This window comes from Camelus ferus, chromosome 21 (genome assembly GCF_009834535.1).
Source record: "Camelus ferus isolate YT-003-E chromosome 21, BCGSAC_Cfer_1.0, whole genome shotgun sequence".
Taxonomy (NCBI): Eukaryota; Metazoa; Chordata; class Mammalia; order Artiodactyla; family Camelidae; genus Camelus; species Camelus ferus.
This window is the reverse complement of record NC_045716.1, coordinates 1,933,261-1,946,859: the sequence shown is the minus strand read 5'-3', so window position 1 is coordinate 1,946,859 and position 13,599 is coordinate 1,933,261. Positions and strand designations below refer to the sequence as shown.

Sequence of the window (13,599 nt, the reverse complement as noted above, 5' to 3'; positions counted from 1 at the left end):
CTCTGTGGACTTTTGATGCATTCCCATCATTCTCTGAGCGTTGTCTGACTTTTTGCACATCAAGTCATTTACAGGCTTGTCTTGGACTTTCTCTGCCCTGATCCAGGAATCAGCCACTTCTCCAAGGAGCAAAATTAGGTTTGTTGCTTCTCAAAATTATTGCCAATAGCTAACAATGACAATGACAATGACAACAAAAACAGTTTGCTCGAATGAGTGCAAAAACTCTTGAAACTCATGCTGAATTTTAAGCGAATTGTTCATTAGGCTGCTTGACTTTAGGGGACATGGTCTGTTCTCTCCCCAAAGATGACTGCCTATTTTATGCTTTATCAACAAATATTTTTGGCGTCCTCATTGCTTGCATAGCCTACCTAGTACTGGTACCCGTGGATTTTAGAGTGTGACAAAAGCAATTACTCCTGCTTTGATAAATTTATTTCAGTCAAGGAGGCAACAAAAAAAAAAAAAGAGGAAGATCTATTTCTATAAAGTGGAAATATGTGAGCATGTTGGTAAACAGATGACTAGGGACATTGTGTGTGTGTGTGTGTGTGTGTGTAATAAGTGAATGCTCAGGACTGTTTATTATGGGCAGTGGTTGAAGGACACATTATATTTGTATGAAAAGGTGAGTATTTTTAGAATGTAGTCGGGGAAATGAGTTCGGGGACACTGACCCAAAGATGAAAATACATGCACAGAGAATTCAGAGACGCACACTGTATAGTTGAGTTTTCTTCCTACCCATTCCTCCCTGTGTGTTGAAGACATTCCGGAACCTGCACCCTGTGGTCTCTAATACCAAGGAAAACTCACACTCTGTGTCCTCATTTCCACGTTCTCGTGTTTGATTGATGACTGTCAGCTACTCTTGTACATGATGCTGTCATTTCATAAGACCAACTACAATGTAGCAAATGATTTAGTTATTTCAAACTCTCACTGCTCATTTGAGGCTCTGAAGAAGTGCCTCGTCATTAATCAGGACCCAAACCAGAGAGAGCGTGCCATGCTGAGATCAGAAAGGGTAGTTAATCAAACCATGAGTCGTTTGTTGGTACCGCATCGTAAGTACGAGCTGGCAAAAACTGCCGTTGGCCTAATCGTGCTCTTCTGCTGAGCACTGCGAGGGTTAACTATGTAATAAAGTGAAGTTTGTACTCATGTAGAATTTTGGACTCAGAATGTCTCCTGGAGCAATAGTTCTCAAAGTGAGACTCTGGGACCCGCAACATCTACCTTGCCCGGTAACTTGTTAGAAATGCATCATCTCCGACCCCACACCAGACCTACTGAATCAGAAATTCAGGGGTGGAAGGGTGGGGGGTAGTCTGTGTTCTAACAAGCCCCTTCCAGGGGATTCTGATGCTGCCTCGAGCATCGCAGACGGCTGTGCTCTGTCCTCAACAAGTCCCCCTCCTTGTGTTAACCCTCGTTGCTGGTGTGTCCTGTGCGTCCGCATGTTGGACTCGGCCGAGCGTCGTCTTTACTTTCAGCTGCCCTTGCTAGGAAACAGGTTGTAACCTCTTGAATTGAGGAGAGAGAAGTTCAGAATGTGTTCGTGCTAAATGCAGCGTTAGAGACGATGTTCACTCTTTTCTGTGCTTCTTAAAACTACGGAGAAACTCTTAAGTATTACAGAACACTGAGTTGTTTGATTAATCAAGACATTCCTCCTACGGAGTACAGAGGCCTTCTTAAGAAGCAGGTAGAGATTCATGCATCTATTTTTCAAATCTTTTAATGTAAGTATTTAATCTCCCTGTTGACTTGTCCACTTTTCATAAGCTCTTCTAAATAGTCATTTCTATCCACTAGATGTGAACAGGCCAAAAGATTACAGGATAGACTAGACTTTTTATGACTCATCATTACCACCCACTGCTGTGAATTCGGTGAGCTTGCTCTGAATGATTCTGCAAGTATAAAATAAGAGCGCCAAGTCACTTAATGTGGGGGAGGCGTTTGAAATTAGAATGCCCCAAAATGCACTTAAAGCCATCAAAAGAATCTCAATTCAAACCTCAGGCCCTACTGGGTGGCCACAATGAATTAATGGACGACTCAGCTGTGTGGTCTTAGCTTCATCCTCGACCTGCCAGTGTTTCCCACAATGGGGCCAGCACAGCCTTACCGCGTTGTTCACATAAGCGGGTAAGGATGCAAAACTATACAAAATTTAGTATAGTCAGATAAACTAAGTTTTTGTAGAGCCTGAAGCTTGTGCAATTTGGGGCCTTCTTTAAAAGTATATATATATATAAAAGATCACAGATGCAAAAGTAAGCATAGAGCTGGCAAGGGGCCCATGCGCACCATCACATCCACACGGAAATCCACGTCTGCGTGGTTCCTACGTTTATTTTAAGCCGAGGGAAGGCCGAGCAGTGGCTTCCTTTCTGTCACTGTGTCATGGGGCGTGTGCATGACTGTACTTCCCCTCCACTGCAGACATCTCAGCGGCCGTCTGGCCAGGGGAACCTGTTTGGTCTGCTCACTGCATGACGACGGTGGGTGCGGCTCGGAGGGGAGTGCCCGGCCTCCAGAATGTGCCCAGCGGCTGCAGAATCAGACTTTTTGCCAAAGGAAAAGACGGCGCCCCAAGGCAGGTACTCACTGGGGAGACGGTGGAGGCCTGACTGGGCAGGGCCCACGCTATCTTCTTTTTTTATCTCAGAAATGGAAAGAGAGAGAACTCACTTCTTTGAGATCACTTCTTAAAATAGAACTCCATCCACATCTGTTCTCAGGGAATTAAACACCAGAGACAGTCCAGTGCTGGAGCCACGTCGAGGTGCTTCAGGCTCCAGACTGCTCTAAGCATGCACCGCACTGAGCAGGACTTGAACCCCGGACAGCGAGGACGCAGGCCCCGAGGTTTCAGCCTGGACTCGGTGGCTGGGTTTGCTGTTATTAAAGCAGAACAAAATGGCCAACACAATAAAAGCATTGCTGGTTCAGTGAGCTGGAAGAGCTGAACTCTTAAGCTTGTCTTTCTGAGTCTGTTTTTCTGGATCAGACAATCAGTGTGTCCTTCACTGAGGAAGCCCGCTTCACTGGACACACCCCAGAGGACCCAGTGGACATCTGCTCTCTCAAGTGGCATTGTGAAGAATACGCTTTTTGTTTTTTGGGTTTTTTTCCTTTTTGGGGGGGTGATGGCAGGTAATTAAGTTTATTTATTTATTTATTTTTAGAGGAGGTACTGGGGACTGAACCCAGGACCTTGTGCCTGCTAAGCATGCGCTCTACCACTGAGCTATACGCTCCCCATAAGAATATTCTGGTCAGAAAACACTGAGCAGAGCTTCCATTTAGGACTAGAACACTTCAGATATTTCCCTTTTATCAAAGGAAAATGATTTTGGGTAGTTATTGATCCGGTACTGAAACAGAGCCATTGCATGCCCACCTAGCCTGCTGAGAGCCTCGCCCGTGACTTTCTGAAATACCGAGGAGGGAGGCCTGCCGCCTGTGAACGCCCATTTCTCTAGGCCCGTGTCCGTGGGGGCCGTCGGGAACTCGAGTTCATGTTCATCTGACGTCATTATACAAAGGGGATTGTTAGCAAGTCTTCCTTGCTGACCTTGAGTGCCTAAGAAACGACCTGCCATCCTACACCTCTACACTGAGAACCAGCTCTGGGCAAGGCCCCAAGCTACGTGGCGGGGCCACAGAAATGTGCCAGCCAGCCACAACTCCACCCATTCTAGGGGAGGAGGCACAATAAACGATGGGAGAAATACGAGTCAGCGAACCGGGTGGCACTCAGAGGGATCCAGATGCTGTTCTAAGACCTGCGCAAATATTAAGCCTACAGCCTGATGAGCTTTTTATGAGCTTTCATAAACAAGGAAAGTGAGCAATAGAGAGATTCTTATTTTGACGACCTGATAAGAAACACAGTCGGGCCTTGACCTCAGGCAGATGGACTCCAGGGCATACCTGTATCTTAACCACCACCTTATACTGCCTCCAAGCGCACACTGATGTCTGGTAGGGTAGAAAGGAACACGATTCTCTGTGGAGAAAAATAAAGCAGGGAAGCGAGGAAAGAAAAGTGTTTAGGGGGTGGAGTGAAGCTTGCAATTTTATACAAGATGGTCCAGGGTGGGATCGTGAAGCTGTTACAAGGACCAGCTCTCACTCGGAGTGAGAGGGAAGCCATCGGCAGCTTCTGCAACAAGGCGCGATGTGGTCTGGGTTATCCTGTGACAGGAGGAGTCTGGCAGGGGTGCAAAGGCAGACGAGAGGGGGCAAGGGCAGAAGCAGGGAGATGAGACAGGAAGTGATCACAACAATCTTGCAAAAGAGGAGGGGCCTGGATGACGGCGACTGCAGTGGAGGTGATGAGAAGTGACCGTATTCTGATCACGCTCCAGAGGTAGAGCGGGGCGGCAAGACCCGCTGGGAGGGGAAGAGAGAAGTTGAGAATGACTTCAAGGTGCTTGGCCTGAAGACTAGAAGGACGGGAAGACTGGAGGCAGAAGAGGCATAGGAAGCAGAATACCGGAGCTCAGCTTGGTGTTACACTGGGGACATTAACTACCCGTCCAAGTGCAGATTTCAGTTGGGAAGATGAATGTGATCTTAAGGATTCAAGGGGGACCATGCAAGTAGGTGAAAGATATAAAGGTGAAAGTCATCAGCAGATGTGCTTAAAGCTGGGACTAGCTGAGAGAACCAAGGGAGTGAGCAGAGACAGAAAGGGGATGAGGCCTCGGGTGGTTTCTTCTCCATCAGAAGAGCCCTTCTGTGGAAAGAGGTCAGCAAGATGAGGAGGAATCAGCGAAGCAGACCAAGAAGGGGTGATCCGTGAGCTAGGAGAAAAGCCACGTGGCACACGATGTCCTGGATTGATGATCAGCCACGCTAAATGATGCTGAAAAGGCCAGGAAACGAAGGCTGAGAGGCGGCCATTGGGTTTTGTCCCGTGGAGGTCCTTGAAGGCCTTGGCGGGGGCATGTTGGTGGAGTGGTGAAGGCCAAGACCTACTCACAGAGGTTGGAGGGGCTTCCTGAACTCTAACTGCAGCAGCTGCAAGAGAGACTGCGAAGCAAGAACCCAAGGAGGGCACAGATAGACAGCCCTTCTTGTCCCCAAGGGAGGCCACCGTAAAAGGGAGCAGAAAGGACAGCCGAAGTTGAAGCGTAACGTGGGCCCAAGGGAGTTGTTTTTAAGATGGGAAAAGTCCAGGAGAAAAAGAAAAACCGATGACTCGGGAGAGAAGGTGACGACCCTTCTCCAGGGGGTGGAGCGCGGTCCTTGACGAGGGCAGGGAAGGAGCCCCCTGTGGGCCTTAGATGGGGACAGGATGGGGTGCGGGTAGAGGGGGGCAGGCTGATGGATCTGGCAATAAAGCACATGGTAGAGGTTCTCTTCCGCGGTCTTCTGTTTTCTCAGAGTCTTAGGAGATAGGTCACTAGCAGAGTGACATGGGGACGGGGTGGGAGAGGTTTGGAGAGAGGGGGAAAGTGAAATGGTCTTCAAGCAGAATGGAAGAACCAGCGGACGTGGGTGACGGAGCCTGAGTGCTCAGGACCCCTTGAGGTTAATGAGCATAATTTCAAAGCGTGACAGTGAGTTGTGTGGGGGATTCTGGTGGGACTCAAAGGGAGAGATTCTAAAGACTGACCGTGGCACTGACCGTGGGCCAGGAGGGCCGTGATGGCGAGACGGTGTGGAGGAAGTCCAAAGGCAGTAGGTTCAGTGCACTGTAGGCCCCAGTGGGGCTGCGGTTTCAAAGTCTGGGCACCAGAGAGACTGACCTCCAAAGATCAGAGGCAGTGAGTAGAGACTGGGGGCTTGAAACTGAGGCTCCGGAAGACGTACGGTCATTTGAAATGTCAAGGTCTACATGTGATTGCCGGAGTGAGTAGCTGAGTAGGGTGTGTTTTACTAGAGAATTTACTTGGTTAAATACCACATTTTTCTCTCTTTCAACCCTGTCCCAGTGGAAGCCGCCTCAGTAAATTGCCCCAAAGTTTTAGTGCTCAAATGAAGCCAAATGAAATCTTTGTTCACTGGCAGCCCACAGACCAGAGTGAACCATGGTGATTCATAGATGCTCCGACTGTCCGCGCCCTGCACACAGACACATAACGGGGACATCTGGTGGGAGTGGATGGGTCCGAATCCCGAAAGAACATTAGTGTACATACTTGGGGTTGATGAAGTATACCTGAGTAATTTCTGTAAAGCTGGTGATTTAAGTAGAGATATTTGATTTGCTCTAACCAAATATCAGATTACTGCATTTCCTTTTGCGGTTGCCACATGCATTCTGCAATCTAGCCTTCGTTTAAGTGTTCCCCTAGGCAAAGAATTTGAAAACCATTTACCCAGAAATCCTTAATCAGAACTCTTAATCTGACTGAATTTTTTTTTCAGCAATTGAGTTAACTGAAAAGAAAAACATCTCAAAAATAAAAGCTCATATCAATGATCTCGCTGAAAAAAAAAGACAAGTATCAAAAAATCTCCAAATGAAGTCGAACGGTGAGCAAAAATTTGGCTTACGCTGTCTACATTAATGGTAGTGCTCAAGAGTAAACATAATGATTAAGAATGAACAAGGTCCAAAATCTTCCAGAAAGATGGTAATAATCATGCTTTAGGCAACGTGGGTGACAAGGGAGGGCGCCTAAGTTGTAAAATGCAGGCATGAACGCCTTAGTCTGCAAGGTGAATGAGCCACGCTGTAGAAAACTCTGTTAGCAGAGGTTTCGGTAGCCAGAGACCATATTTGGCTTCACCATTTTCTTTCCTGAACTTTCCATTTAATCAAGGATTCTCCATTTGCTGCGTTTACAGGAAGTGGGAAATTGAGAAGGCTCTGAGCTGACCGGGGTCATTCCTTCTAAAAATCTTCACCGTGATTACAGTGGAGCTGTTCAAGGGAAACCCCCACGACTCGTTTTAATGGCCCGAGATACCAGGTCCACACAAAGGCCTGTTTTCAGGTGTTTGTGGAGGCACAGCAGAACAGGACAAGACAGGAACCCAGGCCTCCACCGCAGGGGAGTGGATGCGCCTGTGCACCACGCCACGGGTGGGTTTCCAAAGAACTGCGTCAGAGCCGCGGAATGCCGTGGCTCGGGCTGGGCCTGACCCGAGCATGTTAACGGTCTCTCTGTCTTGAGGTCAACTTTGGAGGAATGAACAAGTGCCTCATTCTGGCAGCCTGTGCTTTGGAAGCAAATTTGGATGGCTTTAAGAGAAAAGGTATTCTGATAGAACGCAGTCAGTGGTGGCTGAAGCCTGATCCGACCCAAACATACACTCATCAGTTTCACAAGCAGTCTTGCCTAGGAGATGTCCGTGGGGTTTCCCAGCCAATTATCTGAATTCTAATTATTCTAATTCTGAAACACAGAATTTATTCTCAAGTTGCTTGGTGGTGTGTGGTAGGTGGTGAGGGGTGTGTGTGTGTTTAATTTTTAAGAGCAGATGGATCTAAAGAAAGGGGAATGACAGTCGCTTCCTTTTTGGGGAGGGGCAGGATTCATGCCCACAAAAGGAGCCTAGTGGCCCAGAACACTGAGAGCACATTTTAGGACATGCTGAGGTAACCAGTTTAAACTTGCCAAAGGATGCTTTTCCACTTGGCTCACAGCTATTCATTCACATTGGCTCATTTTATTTTTAATTCCTTATTCATTTTCAGATCTTTCCGTGTAGAGTTACTGAGGAATTGCTAATTCCAGAGCTGCTCTTTGTGACACTTGACTAGAAGATTAAGTCAGGTTTTAGAAATCTTGTTTTTGTCCTTTTTCCCCTGTGCCCAGCTTAAGAACACCCCAAAGAGTAATACTTAGTTACAGAAAGTGGTGCGTTTTAAAAGGATAGCAATTTGAGGGAAGTCGGCTTTTGATTAATTTCAGTGGCCCTTAGTAAAAATAAAATAATTCATTCAAACAAAGATTAGACTAGAAAAATTACTGGAGGAGAAAAGACAAATCCCTGACACAGAAGGATTCCAAATAATTCTAAGTACTCTGCCCTCGCGCAGGTTGGGGGTAACTCTCCACCCTCACGTGTGGGTGGCGTGTAGGGACTTCCTTCCAAAGAGACCGATGTGGAAGGTGGAGAAAAGGTAATTTTACAGTGGAGAAACCTGGCCAGCACTGTCTCAGCCAGGCGACCAAGGTCAGCTTCAACAGTGAGAAGTCATGTTGACAATGTGTATCCTTGATACAATGAAATGAAAATGCCTCTGACCTTTGTGATCTTCCTCCTAGAAACTCACAACCCCAGCCTAATAACGAGAAAAACATCAGAAAAATCCCAGTGGGGGGACATCGTACAGAACACATAACCAGGACTCTTCAAAACTGTCAAGGTCATCGAAAACTGGTCTGAGAAACTGTCACCGCCAAGAGGAATCTAAGGAGACACCGCAATCATGTGTAATATGGTGCCCTGGACGCATCCCGGGAGCAGACCAAAGGACATGAGGTAAGAACGAAGGAAATCTGGATTAAAATACGGACGTTAGTTGATAATACCGTATCCACATCAGTCCATCAGTTGTAACAAACATGCCATCCTAACGTAAGATGTAATGGGGCAAATGAACGCGGCGTATGTGGGAATTCTCTGTACTATATACTCAATTGTTCTATAAATCTATAACTTTTCTAAAAAGTAAAATCTATTTTTTTTTTAAATTGCTTGGCTGAAAGGTAAACCCCACTGCTCTCATAAGTCCATCTGACGCAGAGAAGTCTGATGATGAATCGGGCAGTTCGGGGCAGTCGGAACCCTGTAAGGACGAGCTCCACAGGCCAGAGATGTGAAGGGAAGAGAAGTGTGTCCCCAAGCTCCCCGCCCCTCGCTTCTGTGCACTTCCCCTTCCAAAGGTGAGCGCTAATACGTACGTGGTAATTCACCCACTCATGGCTTTCCGCCTGCACGGTAGCGCACGCTGTGAGGTAGGTAAGTGCTGTTACTGTCATTTTATCCAGGAAGAAAACGAGCCCTAGCAAGCTGAAGGACCCGAGATCACCGTGCCTGTAAGGGTGGAGCCGGGGCTGGGATAAAAATCACGGTCTGGGCCCCAGGGAGAGTGGGTTTATATGGTTTTTGTTTTTGTTTTTTATTGAAATATAATTAATTTACAATATTGTGTTAGTTTCAGGTATACAGAAAATGATTCAATTATATATATATGTTTTTTCAGATTATTTCCCTTTGTAGGTTAAGACACTGAATAGAATTCCCTGTGCTATACAGTAAATCCTTGTTGCTTATCTGTTTTCTATATAGAAGTTTGCATCTCTTAATCCAATACTACCTTCTCTCTCCCTGCCTCCCTTTCCCCTTTGGTAACCTTAAGTTTGTTTATGCCTGTGAGTCTGTTTCCATTTTGTATATAGATTCATTTGTATCACTTTTAGATTCCACATATAAGTGATATCCTATAATATTCGTCTTTCTCTGTGTGACTTACTTCACTAATTATAATATTCTCTAGCTCCATCCATGTAGCCGCAAGTGGCAACGTTTCATTTTTTTTTTTTAACGTAAAGCCAGTGTTCTTTAAGCCTCTCTTATTTGTGGACGGCCCTCCCCCATTCACTCCTTCCCTTCCAGGGATCCAGGGGTTCACAGTCCTGTCAACGTGTGTCCTTGGACTATGGGGGCTGGAGTTGCTATGACCCGAGGTGTCGGCGGTACTCGGCGGACCCCGCAGAGAAATAACGGTGGTGCAGGGGCGCGCGAGCAGGGCGGGAGGCGCCGCTCTCTGGAGTTCCGCCTAGTTGCTAATTACGGCACTGGCTCTGATTCCGCGCTCGGATCCCCCGCGGGGGCGTGCAGTGATACTGAGTCCCATCCTATAGTTGATTCTAGCCCTAAACCTAACATTGTGCCCACCTGATGGCTTGGAAACAACCCAACCTTGGGGCATTTTCAAGTGGTTTCTGTAATGAGCATTAGAGAACCCACAGGTGTGCCTGGGTGAGGATTTGGGAGGCTGAGCAGACTTTCCCAACCCTGTATTTCAGAAAGGCTCACTCCTTTTTATTTACAGAGTAAGACAAAATTGTATATACCAGCCCAAACAAAGAGAACTAGGTTCTCTTTTTTTTAGTTTCTTTTTTTTCTTTTTGCATGATACTTAAAAAAATTATTATTATTTTTTGTGGGGGGCATTAGGTTTACTTATTTGTTTTATTTTTTTAATGGCGGCACTGGGGATTGAACCCAGGACCTCATGCATGGTGAGCAAGCCCTCTACCTCTGAGCTATACCCTCCCTCTAATAACTAGGTTCTCTGACATGTTTGCAAAAGATGTGCAGAAGATGTTGAAAAAGTAATTTGAAACAGCAACTTCTCAAACTCTGTCCTTTTCCATAAATTTCCTTAAATGGTCAGAAAGTTCACAACTTTATAAAGACTCTTAGAAAGGCTAGTCAAAGAATAGACCCATTTAGAAACTTCATAAATACAGGCAACTAAAAAAATAAAATATTCCATCACAACTTCCTGCTGGAAAAGTCAAAGCGAGTTCAGATCACATGGAGGGAAGACCTCACCTCCGGAAGAAGCTGTTTGTTTTGAAAGTTCCCCGGGGTGTGGGATGGTGACAAGTCCTCTCTTTTCTTCCCCCTTTGGTTATCTGTGTTTTCTAATGTATCTCCAGTGGACATGTATTGCTTCTGTCATAATAGAAATAAACAAGAAAAGCTATGAAAAATAAAGATAGATCGGATCGCTGTTTTGGCAGGAAGCGGCTCACCTGGAATCTCATGATGTGAATGTGCACAGCGGTGGTTCTTCCTGTGACTGACCAGTGCTGCAAGAGGGCGACTTCTGTGGCTGCAGAGGACTCCAGGGAATGCGTGCTGCTGGTGGACTGAAGATCTGGTCGAGAGTTTGAATCGCCTGGTTCCACAGAATTAACAAATAACTGTAAGACAATGCAGAAAATGAAGCAAGGGGGAGGGGAGAGCTCAGTGGTAGAGCGTGTGCTTAGCATGCACGAGGTCCTGGGTTCCATCCCCAGTACCTCTATATAATAAATAAGTAAATAAACCTAATTACCACCCCCCCAAAGTTTGTTTAAAAATAGAAAACAAAGCAAAACGAAACCAACCAACGAACAAAACCACACATGGCTAAGATTGGAACACAGGTAACACAAGGAATCAGGACTAATCAGCCTGGAGGAGTGGAATGAGGATAAGCCAGTGGGCTTTCCTTCTGAAGCTGCTGTGTTATTTTCTTGTTCAGCTCTGCTCAGGAAAGAACAAGAGGGGAAAAAATCAACATAGGCTGACAGGTGAGCAACCTACATTGATCCCACTGAGTCCAGTTTTCTCTCATCATGTAGTTGTGTCATGATTCAGGGGATTGGACTCAGCTCCAAAGCAGGCCCATGTTGACCCAAGCCAGGGGCTGGCAAACTTTTTCTGTAAAAGGCCAGATAGTAAATGAGGATGTGTAGGCTCTGTGGTCAGTAACTGCTGAACACTGCTGTTTTATGCAAAAGGAGCCACGGATAATCTGCAAAGGAAGAGCGTGACTGTGTTCTAATAAAACTTCCAGAAACAGCTGGTGGGCAGGATTTGGTCCACACCCGTAGTTTGCCGACCTCTGGCCTAACTAAGCCAGTCATAGTTTTTCCGTCTCTCTTGCCAATGATCAGGATGCCCCAGCTTAAACCAATCAGCAAGAAGCATTTTCCTGGGGATAATGACTGGTTCAGAGGCAGGCATACGACCTAAATTGGCCCAGTCAGGAAGGGGAAAGATTTTTGGGTGACATTTGGGAGAGGAGAGAGGGTTCTGCTCCTCTGACCCCTACGTGAATCAGGATGCGCATAACCCTGCTTGCTACTGGCAACCAGTCTGCGGCTAGAAGGGAATCGGCCCTGAGACGAAGTGAACTCTGGATGACAGAGGAGAAAGATGGGACTAGGATCCCTGACAGTATTGTCAGACCGCAGGGTGATTTAGCCCTATTTCCCACTCCACCTCTGGATTTTCAAGCCTTGCGCAAGCCTCGAAATTTGCTTATGATAAAAAACCACTTTGAGTCGGGATTTCTACTACTTGTAGCTCAATGCATCCTATCTCATGGGAAATTTTAAAAAATAAGTTTATGGCTCTCAAAGTTTTTTTTTAATTTAATAGACTTTATTCTTTTAGAGCAGTTTCAGGTTCACAGCAGAATTGAGCAGAAAATACAGAGTTAGCACGTAGCCCTCCCCACCCACACATACATCCTCCCCTCCCCTCAGCATCTCTCATCAGTGCGACGTATTTGGTACAATCGATGAACCAGCATGGACACATTATTATCAACCAAAGTCCACAGTTCACATTAGGGCTCACGCTTGGTGTTGTACGTTCTGTGGGTTTTGACAAATGCATAATGACATGTAGCCACCATTACAGTATCACACAGAATAATTCCATTGCCCTAAAAATCTGTTGTGCCCCATCTATTCATTCCTCCCTCCCTCCCTCCCTGTCCCCAAAACCCTGGAAACCACAATCGTTTTGTTTCTGTTGCTGTGTATGGCTCTCAAAGTTTGCAAACACTAAAAAGAGTTGACACTGTTTCTATCAAATTTCCTTTCTGTCTTTAAACATAAATGGAAAATAGAGAATAAAACCACGACAACTCTTTTTAATTTCCCAGATTGGTAACGATGTGTCTTCCAGGGAGCAGAAAAGGTTGGGTGGAATGACTTTTAATGTGTGGAACTGCGGAATATCTGGATTGAAGGACACTTACTCTGTGATGAGACCAAGAAGGTGGATGCAAAGACGCCCTTGGGATCGGGACTTTCTCTCCGTCTTCCCTTCACATCCTTTGTCGTAAAGGCAGGTCTCTTCCCTGTTTCATCTTCAAGTTCTAAACATAAGAAAGTACTTTTTATAAGCAATGTGTCATTTTGAAATCTGATTTTTTTTACAACACTTTTATTATAGTTATGTGCAATTCTTCTATAGTCATTTTAGTCTCTTTTACTCGTATACATTTATAGCTTTGGCAATCTGTGAAATTATCTTGATAAAATAAGAGAGCTTGAGCCTTAGAATTGTTTTTCTTGCAAGCAGTTATAGTATTAACTTAGTCATCTTCCTAACGTTCTCCAGAAGTAATTTAGATAAGATATAATTTCCCTCATCATATTAATATGTAAACTGGGATATAGAAACAGGTAAGTGAGTTCAGTCTTGCAAAATCAGTACTAAACATGTATTATTCATTCAAAAAGATGTCACCGAGGGCCTACTAAGAGCTGGGTGCTGTTCTAGACATAGTTACAGCACAAAGTCCCTGCTGTCCTGGGGCTTATGTTCTAGAAGGAGAGATGGATGAAAAAAAAATGTAACTCTTATGTCGAGTGATCATAAGTGGTAAGAAGAAGCAGAAAGCAAAGGAAGAAATAGAGAATGATCGGCAGGGGAGGGTGGTGGCACCTGACCACAGAGTTCTCAGGTGGGCTGGGCCCTGAGGTGCATGGGCTTCTTGTCTGAGAAACAGCAGAGGGGCCAGTGCAGCTGGACGGAACGAAGGAGACAGAGACCTGGAGGGGACTGGCTGGAGGCGTGGCGCAGGGCACTTCGGGTATGACCTTA

General features: G+C 45.8%; 1 long non-coding RNA gene across 3 annotated transcripts; it reads left to right on the top strand.

Moving 5' to 3' along the window:
* Nucleotides 1-6,393: 6,393 nt before the first annotated feature.
* Nucleotides 6,394-12,958, top strand: LOC116658797. 3 transcript variants are annotated; one of them, XR_004314105.1, is made up of 5 exons: nt 7,723-8,151; nt 8,244-8,460; nt 8,688-8,864; nt 10,734-10,918; nt 12,676-12,958. It is a non-coding gene; the product is annotated as an uncharacterized LOC116658797 (long non-coding RNA). The 3 variants fall into 3 exon arrangements; XR_004314106.1 differs by lacking the exons at nt 7,723-8,151; nt 12,676-12,958 and adding an exon at nt 6,394-6,501 and having other exon boundaries at nt 10,734-11,502; XR_004314104.1 differs by lacking the exon at nt 12,676-12,958 and having other exon boundaries at nt 10,734-11,502.
* The last annotated feature ends 641 nt before the right edge of the window (nt 12,959-13,599 follow it).